Source organism: Ochotona curzoniae, unplaced genomic scaffold, assembly GCF_017591425.1.
Source record: "Ochotona curzoniae isolate NIBS_2020 unplaced genomic scaffold, NIBS_Ocur_1.0 contig_3498, whole genome shotgun sequence".
Taxonomy (NCBI): Eukaryota; Metazoa; Chordata; class Mammalia; order Lagomorpha; family Ochotonidae; genus Ochotona; species Ochotona curzoniae.
In genome coordinates, this window is record NW_024465885.1 from 20,223,451 (window position 1) to 20,239,582 (window position 16,132).

Here is a 16,132-nt window from a genome sequence, read left to right on the forward strand (position 1 = left end):
TCTCTCAGGGTGTTCATTAGCATGAAATTGGATCAAAAATAGAGAAGCAGGCAAACAATGGACCTGAGCCAGGTGACCCAGTGCCCCTCAGACCCTGCACCCCTGGCACCCGTTGATCTGGCACGGTGCACAGGCAGGCCAAGGACTCAGGCCTGGAGACCCAAACCCTGCTGGACCCCCCCAGCCCTGGGGCTTATGGATCTGGCACCCACCACGCAAGTGAGCAAAGGATCCGAGTTAAGCGACCTGGGAACCTCTGCCCCTGGGGCTCACGGACCTGGCAACTACTGTGCAAGCAGGCAAAGGATCTGAGGCAGGTGACGCAGGAACCGACAAAAAGCCCGCCCAGACCTGACACCTACCGCACAGCCAGACGAAGGAACGGAACCTGGCCAGGTGACTTGAAACCATGGAACCCCAAGCTTCCAGGACACAAGAAACTGGCACCTACCAAGAACTTGAGCCAGACAACCCGGGTCCCACCAGAACCCCCAACCCTGGGGCTCACGATCCTGAACCTGTCACCCACGTCACAGGCAAGCCAAGGACCTAGGCCAGGCCACCAGGGTCCGTTGGATCCCCCGTCACCCACTGCACAGCCAGGAAAAGGATCAACAGAGGTGCTCCTGAATCCGACGGACCCTCACCTCCAAGGGCTCACGGACTGACACCCACATTTAAGGTAGGCCAATGACCCAGCCAGCAAACGCAAACCTTGCCAGACGCCACCTCCATCCCCACCCGCGCCTTGGCGCTCATGGTCTTGGTACCCACATCCACCTGACTTGCTTGGCTGGTCTCAACTCTGCATCCACCAGGGGGTGCTGCAGCCTAGCTAGCCCAGCCAGCCTCCTATCCTGGCCCTGATGTGAACTGGATGTTGTTGGCAGCCCAATCCGGACCCTCCTCCACCCCGCCCTTGGTCTCAGATCTGCCAGTGGCTGATCTGTCCCCAGATCTGACCACATGTTTGCTGGTGGGTATTTTAACCTGGCCTCGTCTGGGCTGATTCTTGTCTTGTTTTTTATGTTCATCTGCAAGGACTGAAACCTGATATGAGTCTCCCAAACTCCTTTAATAAGTCTCCTCCCAGTGGCAGATGTTGTAAACACAGGTGACTGGTTGGAACAGTTTCACTTTGTCCACCTCTTGTCCTGGCAGGAATAGTGGCATAACCCAACCACCCCACACCCATTCCGGTTCTCACTGTTTGGTGTTGCAGCCCAGCCACACCTGATCTGTATTCAGACACAGCTCACACTTGGTTCAGAGGGAGCTGAGACTGAGCCCAGCCTGCACTACACCCATGCTGTCATGAGTATCAGTTGGTGTTGGTGTTTTATCCAGTCTAGTGCTCCCAAGTACAAACCCATGCTTGAGGGAGGCTGCAGCCATATCTGATCCAGCCTGCTGCCCCCATTCTGATTCTGTACTCATCAGTGGGAACCCCAACCCAGCTGGTGTGTCCTCTTAGCTCCCCAACCAGGCCTGTTCCCAGCCACAGCTCCTGCACATGCCCATGGAGCTTGTCGTTCCACATTGAGTGAGCACCCATATGCCCCCAACAATTCTCTCTAGTCCCGATTCACTCATGTGCTACTCAGTGTCATGGACCAGCCACACATTACCCATTCCCTGTTTTAACTCTCACTGGCAGACACCTTGATCCAGCCCTGCCAGGAAACCCCCCTCCCCGCCCCCTTTCCCCCCCGCCATTCCAGCTTCAGTGTGTGCATATGTGTGGCATTTGGTAATGGTCGGTTCTAACTATACCAGCTCAGGCCTCCTAGGTGAGCTGATACTTCGGTCTGACCCTCAGAGCTTCTCCCATCTAAGTCTCAGGACACTTACCTATCTGTTAGAACAGTGGCCATGTTCATGGAAGTCCTTTGGAAGACATTCCTCATCTGGACATGAGCCCTCAGGTTCTCTCACACTCCCACCTGTGCCATGCACAAGCCCCTTATAGGCAGACACTCTGAAGTCTCCAGAGCTCACTGCCAGGCCTATCGACCCAAGGGCACCCTGATAGCCTCTGATGGGGCAAAAGCCCCTGGCCTTGAGCCTAGGCTGCCCGCCATCCCTCCAGCTAAAACTATGTGCAACCGGCAAGTTGAAAATCCCAGTTTGCGCATTGAGGAGGAATATTAAAATGCAACTGTGGACTGCATTTATCTTCCCACTTCCACATTGTAGCTCTTGGTTATGGGCAATGCTTTAGTTTCTCTGGATTTATTTATCACTACATTTCTGTGTCTCTTGGGTGTTATTTGATTATACCATGTAGATAGCATTTTCAAAATGATAGTAAGCACTCAATGACTACTATAAACGTACTTCTCACTTTTGGCACACATTATGAAAGCAGGCACTATCTTCAAACTTGGCCAATAAAATATTGATCATCATAAATAATTTATAAATTTAAATGTAAAATATGGATTCCCTATCATGTTTCAACACAGCTTTCATATTTTTTTTAAAGATTTATTTATTTTTATTGGAAAGATGGACATACGAAGAGGAGGAGAGACAGAGAAGAGGATCTTCCATCAGATGGTTTATTTCCCAAGTGAGTGCAACAGCTGGAGCTGAGCCAATCCGAAGCCAGGATCCAGGAGCTCTTCCAGGTCTCCCACTCGCGGGTGCAGGGTCCCAAAGCTTTGGGCCATCCTTGACTGTTTTCCCAGGCCACAAGCAGGGAGCTGGATGGGAAGCAGAGCTGTCGGGATTAGAACCAGTGCCCATATGGGATCCCGGGCATGCAAGGTGAGGACTTTAACCACTATGCTAATGCGCTGGGCTCGCACAACTTTCAAGTTTTAAAGATAATTCATCTAAGAAGAATAAAAAGCTGCTTTGTCAAAGTATTCATTTATTTATAAAGAAAAACAACAGACACAAGGGGCATATTTTAAGGAGATGAGAGAGATACAAATAAAGAGACATACATGTTCCATCCATAGGTGCCATAAATGGCCACAAGAGCCAGGTTTACATCACGCAAAAACTAACAGCCAGGAACTCCATCCTGGTCTCCCACTTGGGACGTAAACACTTAAGCACCTGGGCCATCAGCCACTGTTTCCCAGGTGCCTTACTAATTGAATCAGAACTGTAATATTCAGGGCTTAAAATTACTCTGATATGCAGTGCTGATGTTACAAGCAGCAACTTAATCTGCTGAGTCCAAGAATAAAATATTCTAAAATTCAAAATCATTGTTTTGGATTTAAACTTGATTTTAGTTCCAGGAAAAAGGTGTATATAGTCATGTGGATGGTATAGTTTAGTACCACACACCTTTCAAATTCTGTATATTAACCTCCACATATAAGAGAAAAGAAGGTATTTATTGACACAGGCCTGCTAATTTTAACAAGCTTAATGATATCCAATATCATCCATTTTCTTGCAAATGCCAAGATTTCATTTTTTTTTCAGCTGAGTGATATTTCATAGTGTATATATCATTATTTATCCAATAATCAGCTGATAAGCCTACAGTCTTATTCCATAAAAGTGGTATTGCAAATTTGGTTACTCCCCAAAAAAAACAGGGACAGTAAATATATTGACTTAATTGCCTTTGGATATATTTCCCAAAATAGGGTCATAGAGTGTTTGATTTTTAAGTACTTTAGGACTCTACTTCCTGTACTAATTGCATCCCCCCACAGTGCCTGGGAGTGTCATTTGCTCCATGATCTCCATCACTTGTTACTTGCAATTCTGTAGTAATCATCATTCCAACTGATATGACGATATTTTACGATGGATCTTATTGGCATTTTCGTACTGCTTACTGACCTGGAGCGTTTCCTGTTATCTGTTAGGCATGTGTATCCGTTTCATCCTGTGAGAAGCATCTAATCTTATTGTCTGCCCATTTGTTATCTACATTGTTATGTTGCTGAACGTCTTAAGGTCTTGACATAGTACAGGTGGTTTTTGCTTGCTGGAAGAAATATTTTGTACACACTTTCTCCCCTGATGTTGATACCTCTTCAATGTGTTGCTTGCTTTGTAGTACCTTTTTGGCTTAACAGAATCATGTATTTGTTTGTTTGTTTCACTCACCATGCTTTTAGGACCTTTACTAAAAGAAAAATCTATACATAGGCAAACATTTTCAGGGTTACCCTAATGTTTACTTATTTGTAAAATATGAAAATGAATGCTTCTATTAAAATGACTTAGCAGTGCAATTTAACAAAATGTGCCATTCCCAAATATGCAATTTAATCTAACAATCACTTTAAACTGAAAAAACAATCTGGAAGATAAAAAAACAAAAGAAAAAAATAGTTCCTAGTCCTTTGTGTTTAAAAGTAAGAAAAAAACTGAGCCTGGTTTGATGGCCTATCAGCTAAAGTCCTCGCCATGCATGCCTTAGTCCCATATGGGCCCCGGTTCTAATCCCGGCAGCTCCACTTCCCATCCACCTCCCTGCTTGTGTCCTGGGAAAGCAGTGGAGGACGGCCCAAAGCCTTGGGACCCTGTACCCGTGTGGGAAACCTGGAAGAGGCTCCTAGCTCCTGGCTTCAGATCAGCTCAACTCTGGCTGTTTTGGCCACCTGTGGATTGAATCAGTGGTAGAAGATCTTCCTCTCTAACTCTTGTTCTCTGTATATCTGAAAAAAAAAAAAAAAAGGAAGAAGTTCTCAGGTTGAACAGTTGGGCATCTATAGATTATGATAATATGACATGGGGAATAAAGCCATTGTCATAGATTCCAGGATCCCTATGGGTGCTGGTTTGTGTCCCAAGTGCTCTATTTGCCATCCAGCTCTCTAGTAACGGTCTGGGGAAGATGTGAAGATTGCCCAAGTGTTTGAGTCACTGCCATTCATTAGAGCCCCAGGGGATGCTCCTGGCATCAGCAGGCTCAGCCCTGCCTCTTGGTTAATGAAGCAGGTGTAGGAAACGCTCTCTCTCATCTCCCTCTCTAACACCTCTCTGGAACTCTGAATTTTAAATAAATTATTTAACTTTAAAAAAAAACAGGAAGAAAAACTTTGATTATTTTACCCTGACTAAATAATAAATATCTAAGAAGCAGGATGTTTTACTTTAATCTGGCATTACACAATGCCATATCTGCACGTATTGAAACATTACATCTCAAAAAAATATTTTTATAGATGTCCATAAAGAATAATTTCTGATGGGTCAGCACAGTGGCTCAACTGGCTAACCTTCCATCTCCAAGTACCAGCTATTCCACTTTGTGTTCCAGCCACTCCACTTTTTATTCAGCTCCTTTTATGCCTTTCCAATGAAAATAAGTAAAATCTGTAAGAAATCGTAATTTTTGAATCAAAATATGCCTAAATGTCTTGCAATATAGAAACATAGTAATATTAACCTGGGCATAGATTAATTTAGTTTAATTTAATATTCTAATCCTATGCATTTAAATCCTGCATAAGAAATACTACAAATAAATATAATTGTACTTATTCTATCAAATTCACAGCTATGTCCATTTATGAACCAACTATAGAATAGATTGGTTGATTTGTCAGAATCCAAAATCCTGTATGAAAATTATATGTACTAATACTTAATACTATTTTCAAAAAAATTTTGCCACTGAGTTTAACTATTCAATGCTAACACATTGTGTAACTAAATATCTTTCACTATGATAGTTTATAATTTTAATACAGAAGTGATTTCGCCTTACAGTGCTTCAAAAACTTCAAAGATGTTTTAATACATGAAATTAGTATTACTTTTAGAGAAGATAAGCTAAAATATTTTGAATGAAACAACTTAAGGTTGGAGACTAAGGATTAAAATTGCTCTTAGTAGAACTGATGTTCAGTTGGAAGCCAGATCAGTTCTGAGGCCAACACCACCGAGACAGAGCCTGACACAGCTCTATAAGCAATATCAAAGATAACTTGAAATAAAGGTTAACTTGCAGTAATCTTCAACTCTAAGCTCAATATTTTAAATAAGACATGGAATTCTATTTAATCTGCTTTTGGATTCTAAAAATTGTTAAGTACTTGAGAGTTTAAAATGTAGTGTAACGATATGTATTAGTTTACAACCATTGCCTGCTTTGTAATTTTAAAACTAATTCCTCTATCTTATAGTCATATGATGAAACTAACTTTTCCTTTCATTTTTCATAATGTTAAATGACTTCACAAGATATTTCTGGTTCAGTCATTCAGGGGATATTTTAAAACCTCCAGAAAGTAGCCAGAGATTAAAAGTACATTATCAGTTTGATACAGACTGTTTTATAAATAATTGGATATCCACAACAGTCTGGAACTTTAAGACAGTTATTTTAAATAAAAATACAACTTTTTCAAGTAAAAAGTTTGATAAAAAAAATCTATGAGTAATATCACTTTATTATTAAAAATAGTAATATTTAAAATAAGAGTTCCTATAGTATCAGTTATATTTATTTTGCAATATTCCTTTGTTTTACAGCAGCAGAGATTAATTAGCATTGAAAAAAAACCTAAATTTTGTTGTTCCTTGTTGTGTGTACTCAGATGAAGACAGGCCACTTATTTCTTTTTTGTAAATTATTTTCCTCTATATCTGACTGTTAATATTGCCAACACATTTTCAAACTTAGGAGGAAATACAGTAATATCTATCTTGGAAAAATAAGATTAGGTACCTGGCTTTTAGCTCGTCTAACTACAGGTTTTGTGTGAATTTGGGAATGAACCAGCAAGAAAAGTCTCTCTCCTTTTCTTTCTCTCTCTCTCTCTCCTGGCCCTTGCTCTTCTTCTCTCCTGCTCTTCCTGTGTGTCTGCCTTTTCTATATATATAAAATGACTACATAGTTTTACAAAACATGGAGCTCAGAAACAGAAGCTAAAATAACCTAACAGACCAATACAACAATAGCTATTTTTCAACAGCAAAAATGAAAACCAGAAGACAGATGAATTATTTTGTCATAGTAATAAAATGCAGGTATCAACTTACATTCATAAACACTGGCAGTGTAAGAACAAGCACTTTCCAAGCTCATGTTGATTTTACGACTATTAAGACATCCTTGAAGAAATTTTAAAAGATACATGTCCAGATGAAAATAGTTCAACAAAGAATAGTGTAGAAAGAAAAACAGTATCACAAAAACATTGTAAATATACAGGGAAAATCTGTAGACATGAAAATCCTTGTCTATAAGCCTGAACAGAGCCCTGGATTGATTGTTCCTCAAAAGCCTACCGAAATCTTGAAATCAGACTTCAAGCTTTCAAAAATATGACACACAAAAAAGCTGTATTTAAGCTAAAAATATATAACTCTATGATATTCTCAACCAAAGCATCTTAGATAATGATGAAATAATAACAACGTAAAATTGGTTTGTGTGAGAAGGAAGCAAAGTCACTAATGAAATGGCCTATGAAATTCACATTGTAAATGTCTGTGAATCACAGCATGATGGTTGGTAATAAGGATGCATGGGATATAAAGAAAATTTTCCAAAATCACAAAGTAAAATAATAATAATGTTAATAATAATAAACAACGGAAAACAGATGAAAAGAGAAATGTTCTCCATTGTTCTGTGAAAGGAGAATATGAAAAAAAATGAAGGGGGAAAATCAGAAAAAAAATGAGTAAGGTTGAAGAAATCGCTAAAAATATAGCTATCATGAAATTTCTCAGTTAATCAAATCCTAGCATGTGCAAATACAAAGCAAACAGCATTCAACAGTGCATTGGTGATAGAAAAACTACACAAAACACGTTAGATTCTAAGTCATTAGAATAAGACTGGATTTGGTGAATTAAAACCAGACAAGTAGACTGTATGGACATCAATTATAAAGGAGATTGGAGTCACTATGAAATGATAAATGATCAATTTATTAAAATAATACAGCAATTTTGCACTTTTTAGACCTTATAAAATAGCAGTAATTGTTTTTTTGCTGTTTGTTTGTTTTTATTTTTTCTTTTTTTTTATATTTTGACAATCTTTACATAGTTAATTAGGGTAAAAAGGTTCAAGGGCGACAGGAAAGTGGTTAAGACTTGTATTTTTCCATATTGTTTCCTTCATATTTAAAGGGGGGTATTAAGGGAGAAGGCCCACCCAATTTCCCACCCTCCCAAGGTCCCGGATGTAGGGCATGCTCTGAGGTTCTTGCTCAAGTGGTTTTGATATTTCAACAGTTATGAATCGTTGCCAACCTTGCCACTCCAAGCACTATGAGGTCTTCGAAAAATCCACTGATTGACATAATCCATCATAACTGAGATGGTTGGTTGACTTGTTCTGTCTTCTCTCTTCTTGGTTAGGGTTCTGAGTCCAGCATTTTGATTGGAGAGATCTCCAAAGAAACTTTGTCTGAGGTGTGCTCAAACCAGAACACAATACACAATGATAATATAACTATTTTGTTTGAAATTGTCTTTGAGATAAAATTTAAAACATTCATAAAATCTAAATCTAATAATAAATTATAATGAATAATACTAATATGTTAGTAAAAAAATAAATGTGTGTTCATGGAAAATATAATCAAAGCGTTTCTTTGAATATTTAGGAAAGTTGTGTACAAATCTTTAGAGAATCTTTTACCAGCACTCAGAAGGATGTGTATCTCAGATATCCATAAAGCATCAAAGTATTTTAAAATGTGTTTCCCAGGAAAATTACCAGGTCAAAGCATTTTCTAAGAAAATGCAATTTTATAAAGAATTTGTCTATATGAGTATAAACTTCTCCAGAGACATAAAAAGAAGAAATTCTCTTGCACTATTAAGCATTCTATGAGGTTAGCGTAATGTTGATCAGCTCCAGACAAGAGTTTCATGAAAAAGTCTAAATTCGTCATTTAAACTTGGATGCAAACATGGTAAACAAGATATTAGCCATATAAAGTAGCATAAAAAATGCTAAAGAATGACCCCATACATGGCTTACTTCAAAATCTCTCAGATGGTTTATAATTGAAATACATAAATACCAAATTAAGAGACTCAATAAAATGATTAGTTTAATAAATTCAGAAAAGATATTAAATAAAATTTTTTGCATGCTAAAAATATTCCCAAACTGAAATAACATTTACCTTAAAAGAGATATTTGACCTGAAAAACTATTTTATGGTGAAAATTTAGAAATATTTCTTGGGATATCAAAACACAAAAATCATATTTTTTTAAAAATTTATTTTATTTTAATGGAAAGTCAGATACACAGAGAATAGGAGATCTGCTGTCATATGATTCACACCCTAAGTGGACAAAATGCCAAAATTGCTGGAGCAGAGCTAGCTGAAGACAGGAGCCAGGAGCAAGTTTCTGGATCTCTCATGCAGGTGCAGGTCCCAAGGCTTTAGGCCGTCCTAGACTGGTTTCCCAGGCCACAAGCAGGGAGCTGGATGTTAAGTGGATCAGCAGGGATAGTTATAGTCCCTGGCCCATAAAATTATTATGTTTAAAGATTTATTTATTTTTATTGGAAAGACAGATATACAGAGGAAGAGAGACAGTGAGGAAGATCTTTGGTTCGATGATTTACTCCCCAATTAACCACAACGGCCGGAGCTGAGCCAATCTGAAGCCAGGAGCCAGGAGCTCTTCTTGGTCTCCTACAGAGGTGCGGGGTCCCAAGGTTTTAGGCTGTCCTAGACTGCTTTCCCAGGCCACAAGCAGGGAGTTGGATGGAAAGCAGGGCTGCTGGGTAGAGCCGGTGATCATATGGGATATCAAAATACAAAAGTTTTGTTTTTAATATATGAGAATGATAATTTAATTGATCTGCACATTGAAGGTACATTCACATATTATGTGTTTATAAGTAGAACATATAAAACTGGAATTTAATATATTCATGAAAAGATGAAATCAGGAAAGGAATTTTGGAGAATATGGTTCCAGGACATATGAGAGAAAAAATTCATTAGCAATGTATGAAGATATATTTTCTTGAGAATTACTCTAAACAAGAAATGGAAATGGAAAATTATTACAACTTTCTTAAAAATTAGCATGAGAAATACAATTATGGCAAGAAATCTTTATAGCCTCAATAATATTTATCATTATCAAAATTAGAATGAGGAGTATAAAGAAAACCATACACAGTTAATGGATTAAAGTAATAAAAAGAATATGGAAAAAGTGATATTACAAAGTTGTAAGTGTACATTCTTAAACAGTTAGTTAACTTCCAGGCCTAACTTATAATTTTGCTTTAGAAAACACATAGAGGAATACTTACCTAACCCTCCACATAAGTGCCAGCACCCATATGGGCACTGATTCTTGTTCAGTTTCAATCCAGCTGCCTGCCTACAGTCTGGGTGAGCAGTGAAGGATGTATCAGGTCCTTGGGCTCCTGCACTCATTTGGGAAACTTGGAGACCCCACGCTCCTGGATTTGGGCTAGTTTGGTTCTGGCCAGTGTGGACATTTGGACAGTGAACCAGTGGATAAGATTCTCTCTTTTGCTTTCTACTTCCTTCTATGTAAAACCTGCCTCTCAAACAACAACAACAAAATCATCTTTTAAAAAATGCTCAGTGTAACATCATTTAGGATAAAAAAAGGGAAAAGCTCCCAAATATGCAGGAATATACAAACAAATCATAATGTGTTGATATAATACCCTATTCCAAAACTAGCAGTAATAAAAATAAGGCCATAACAGAAGAAAATTAGACACATAAATTTCATGAAAATTGCTAATAAACATTAAAAAATGCTCAGGCTCCCTTGCTATTAGAAAAATACAAATAAAAACCACATTGTCATCCCACGTAACTCCAATGAGACTGGCTTACAATTCAAAATTTAACAACATTTGTTGGCACAGATGTGAGATGTTCCTGGGAGTGTAGGCAAGTGCAATCGCTATTGAAGTCAGCATGAAGAACATACAAACAACTGAACTTGGATCCACTACATCACCCAGCTAGCCCACTTCCGGGAATATATCCATATGAAGTGAAGTCAATATATGAGAAAGTAGCATGCAACCCTATATGAATAACAGTAAAATCCGCAGTAGTAAATGTGTGAAAACAACCCAAATGCCCATTGAAAAGGTAATGGATATAGAATCTGTGTCATAACTACTACCTGGAATACTACTCAGCCATTAAAAAAGATTGAATTCTACTATTTGCAACAAAATGATCTCAACTAATGACTGTTATGCTCAGTGAAATAAGCCATTCCTAAAAGACAAATATCATAAACTCTATCTGATATAAGGTGACATTCATGCAAAATACAAAACAAATTGGTTCATAGGTAAACATGTCTATACATATATTATCCTAAGTGAACTACATAACAGAGATTACAATATCAGGAGACAAAGCCACGTTGCAGTATGCATCTCTATGTTCAAATAAATGGAGGACTTCCAATGAAACTACTAAATATACCTTGACAACAGGCCAGTAGACATTCTACCATTGTCTATACCAACAATGGCAGTACACACTTGAATAGTGAAATGCTGGACCTGTCACTGTTGCTGAAGGACTATTCAGTTACAATAATACGAAGGAAATGGTAAGGGAGGTGTTGGGGAAGAAGGAAGGAAAGTGTGTGTGTGTAGGGGGAGAATCCCTATGTCTGTAAAACTGTATGATGGAAAGTATCAATAACAATACAAAATACAAAAAATGCAATAATAATTAAAAAATATCAAGTTACAATAAAGAGGAAAATATGTTATAATTTTGAAACAAGTATAGCTGATAACGCATTACAGAATGAACACTGGATCTAGAAACTAGGTCCTGTTTGGGGTACCTGCATCCCAACAAAGAAACACTCCGATTCCACTCTGATTCTAATACCCCACTTGGGGGAAAGAAATGATGGCTCAAGTGACTGAGTTCATCCCACTCGGGATGAGTTAGGTGAGTGTCATGGTATGGAAAAGCCCAGACCCCCCTATCGCAAGCATCTAGGAAATGAATTAGCAGATGAAAGCTTGCTCTGTCTTTCTCAAATAAAAGTGAATCGTAAAAAGTTTAAAAAGTATAGGAGTATATATGTAGTTTCATAGATACAGCACATGTAATAACATACATGTAACATCTGATTTTTAAGAGAAACTGTGAAATCAGGGTCACGAAATTAAGATGGAGAAGAGAAGCGGCAGCTGCAGTTTCCGACAACTGTTTTTCAGTATGCTCCATGACTTAGAAATGTGTTACATATCATTATTATGTCTCAACATTTATATATGATTTTTCTGAGATTATAAATAACAAAAATATAGCTAATATACTTTTTTTTAATTACAGAACAGGAGTTCTAAAATAAAGCCTGAATAGCCTGGGCATGAAAACATCTTCATTATTAGTCTTTACTGTTATCCATTATGGGTGATAGCCCATAGACATTTTGTGACTTAAAATACAGATGGTACTTAAACACAGCAACACACATATGATAAGAAAAAGTACATAAATGGCTTTCAATTAAATTTCAACTTCAAATCATTTTTTTCAAGTGTCATTTCTCACATCAATTATTAAGAGTCAATAGTTCTACCTATATCAGAAACAAGACTTCTTTCCAAACAAAAACCTCCTGAGCACCTGCAAAGGTCCAAAGTGTCTCTTTTGTATTGATTTGCATTTTAGAGTTTCTTGCTATGAAGGATAATTCTCTGATCCAGATTTAAGAAGCAGATGATATAAATTCCAATATATTCCTATCAAGGAGACCTGACGAAACATTTATCCATCCTGAGCTCTTCAGCATCTCCTACCCTGTCAGTTCAAAAACATTACTGCGTACCTTCACTTTTACTCATTACTTTGTATACTCATTATTTTAAGTCTTCTGATAAACAATAAGTTTTAAACAATCCAGAGAAATAGCAGAAACAGAATTCTGGAGACTGCCATAATGCCAAACATTTGGAGTTTTCCAATTACTACTGGACCCTGGTAATTGTTGTGCAGTATCATAACAGAGTGCCATTGTGAGGCTCAAGTAAGCAGTGTCAATCCAACTGCTGGTTCAAGATGATCCTGTCGTCCTCAAGGATCACAAGATCTGGATGATTGCTCCTTAGAGGAACAACTGTTGACAAGGCTGGGGAAACCGCTCATGAATGATGAACTGAGAAAGCATCCAGCTGTCCATGCAGACCTGTAAATGTGCCACACCACAACCTCAGAGAGATTACAGCAATTCCCCATGTCCTGGGTCTTACCTCTGACCAACAATGACAAAAGCTGCATAGACATTATTAGATATAGCCTGGATATTCACTCCACACATTTTGATTGCCTAACTTCTCTGGGATCTGGGAAATCATTATGCAAATGTAGCAAACTCTTAAAACTCTTACATCTTGAAAATATATTACTCTGCTGCAACATTAATGATACAGGATTTTAGCCTTGTTTTAAGTAAATGAAGAAATAAACAAGAGTTCCTGGTTGTAATTTTGTTGAACTTACAATGTAGCATGTAGCTTATTTATAAATTGTTATTTTTCATTTTTGGTGCACATTTTTTAGTATTTTAGCCCTATGTTATCAGGTTTTTTTTTAGCATTCCTAACTATTTTTTTTTATTACAAAGATTTACAGAATGAAGGGGAAACAAAGAAAAAGATCTTCTGTCCGCTGAGTCATTCCCCAAGTGGCCACAATAGCCAGAGCTGAGCCAATTTGAATCAGGAGCCAGAAGCTTCTTACAGGTCTCCCATATAGGTGCAGGATCCCAAAGTTTTGGGTTATCCTCTAATGTTTTCCAGGCCAAAAGCAGGGAGTTGGATGGGAAATAGAGCAGGCGGGACACAAACCAGCACCCATGTGGGATCCTGGCACATGCAAGGCAATAATTTGGCCACTTGGCTATGGCACTGGGTCCTGCTATCAGGTTTTAAAATAAATGAAACAGTATTGTTTATTTTCACAAAGATCTGATAAAAATTGAACATGTGAATGAAAACCATCTCCAGCAAAAGTCACTGGTCTTCATAAGAAAGAAAGCAAGATACTGTTTCTTTTGTCTTCTGTCTTAATTATAACTTTAAATGAAGCACAGTTCTGACATACTGTTTCATTGACTTGTTGAATGTAGTTTAGGTGAATGTAGTGATTATTATGAACCCTAATTTGGTAATAAAACTCATTTTAACCAGTTTTCTGGGGGAAAAACATTATTCTATTTAAATATACTCCATAGTAAAAAAAAAACATATTTTATAAGTGTGGAACATTTGTAAGCAATATAGAACTGTGTTATGCTTATTCTCAAAGGAACTATAACTTACTGTCCACTTAAGCAATATATAAAGTATGAACTTGTTCAACTGATCCGCTTGCACACTTGACAGAACACGGACATAGTTACAGTGTCACAATGTCACCCCAATAGCATTGATTTAATATGATCATTAAACATTATAACAGCACATAAAACATTTAGTTAAAGAAAACCCTTCATGGGTTCTACGCAGTAGCTGAGCAGTTAAAATCCTTGCCTTGTAAGCACCAAGATCCCATATGGGCACCAGCCCTGTCTGGCGGTCCTACTTTCCAACCAGCTCACTGCTTGTGGCCTGGAAAAGCAGTCAAGGAAAGCCCAAAGCTTGCACCTATGTGGGAGATCCGGAGGATGCTCTTGGCTTTGAATTGACCAAATTGTCTGAGCTCCCACCGTTACCGTCACTGAGGAAATGAATCATCCATCAATGGAAAATGTTCCTCTCTGTCTTTCCTCTTGTCTGTATATCCAATTTTCCAATTAAAATAAATAATAATAATAATAGAGTGCTTCATTATTTGCATGCAGGAAAATAAACACCATTAAGTTTACCAAAGTGTCATGGAACTAAACATGAAGAAACACAAAAATAGTCAACCTTGCATGTTTGTGGGTTTCAAGCATTAATACCTCAAAATTTCCGTAATAACTAAAATAATTTCCAGATTCTGTGTGATCCCAATCTAAATACCAAGGACTTTCTTCACAGTGTAGAAAAAAAAAAATCTGGAATTTATATTTGAACATTAAAGATACAAAATAACCAACGAAATTTTGAACAATGAAGGCAAAATATGAGGCATCATAATATCGAATTTGAAGACATTTTACAGGACTCTTATAATCAAAACAGCCTGGTATTAGCACAAGAAATAAACATGTAAGCCAATGGAACAGATTAGAAGTCCCAAGAATTTAACTGATCTCTCTGTAACCAAGTAATTTTTGAGAAATGTGCAAAATAATTTCCTGAGCAAAAGACAATCTTCAACAAATGATGTTTGGAAATCAGATTTCCACAAGCAGAAGTTTGAAACACGACTCATATACCCTAAGGAAAACTTTCAGTGTATCAAGAATCTGAACTCAAAATATGGAATGATCCAATTTTGTAGAAACGCTACACTTCTTGGATTAGATCCTAGAAGCATAGGCAATAAAATCAAAATTAGATAGATTAGTTCAAACTAAGAAACTTCTGCACAGTAAAGAAACAGTTACAAATTAAGCAAGAAATTGATAGAATGGGAGAAAAATATTTGCTAACTATGCATCTGATGAAAGATTGATTCCTAAAAAATATAAAGAGCTCAAGAAATTTAACAAGATGGCACACAGTGGCCTGGCAGCTAAAGTTCTCACCTTGAACGCTCTGGGATCCCACATGGTCATGGGTTCTAATCCTGGCAGCCCCACTTCCCATCCAGCTCCCTGCTTCTAGCCTGGGAAAGCAGTTGAGAACATCCCAAAGCTTTGGAACCCTGCACCTGTGTGGAAGACCTGGAAGAAGTTTCTGGCTTCAGATCGACTCATCTCCGGCCATTGCGGTCACTTGGAGAGTGAATCATCAGATGGAAGATCTTCCTCTCTGTCTCTCCTCTTCTCTGTATATCTGACTTTGCAATAAAAATAAATAGAGCTTTAAAAAACAAAAAAAACAAAAAAAAAAGAAAAAAAGAAAAAGAAATTCAGCAATAGCTAGCGGAAAATCTAGTTAAGAAATAGGGAAAGAATATCAACAGGCATTTTTCCATATGAGCAAAAGGACATGAACAAATGCCCAGAATAACTAGCCATAATAAAAAGGTCAAATAAAAAAGCAGAGTTATCACATCACTCTTCTTGGAAGAGCTACCACTCCACACCCCTCCACACC